Source organism: Solanum stenotomum, chromosome 1, assembly GCF_019186545.1.
Source record: "Solanum stenotomum isolate F172 chromosome 1, ASM1918654v1, whole genome shotgun sequence".
NCBI classification, from domain to species: domain Eukaryota; kingdom Viridiplantae; phylum Streptophyta; class Magnoliopsida; order Solanales; family Solanaceae; genus Solanum; species Solanum stenotomum.
Window position 1 is genome coordinate 12,285,985 of NC_064282.1, and position 524 is coordinate 12,286,508.

Sequence of the window (524 nt, forward strand, 5' to 3'; positions counted from 1 at the left end):
TGAAGTTATCCGGGAGAAGGTGGGAGTGGCATCTGTGGTGGACAAGCTGAGGGAAGCGAGACTGAGATGGTTTGGACATGTGAAGAGACGGTGCGAAGACGCCCCAGTGAGGAGGTGTGAGGGGCTGGTCGTAGAGGGTACGCGGAGGGGTAGAGGTAGGCCTAAGAAGTATTGGGAAGAGGTGATTAGACAGGACTTGGCTCAGTTTCACATTACCGAAGACATGACTCTAGATAGGAAGGAGTGGAGGTCGCGTATTAAGGTTGAAGGTTAGTAGGGCTAGCGTGTTGTCCTTTCTCGCGAGGGTATGGGTTGCTAGCGTGTGTAGTGGTCGAAGCCTTCCACTTGCAGTTCTTGTCTGTGGTACCTATAGCCTTATGTTGTTTACGGCGTTTCACTTCTCTCATTGTTCTATTGAGGCTACCGTCTCCTCTGTTGATTATTTACTATCTTTCTTATTGGATGGTATGTTTTATGCACTGTTTTCCTCGCCTTTAACTTGGTTTTGGTGTACTTGAGCTGAG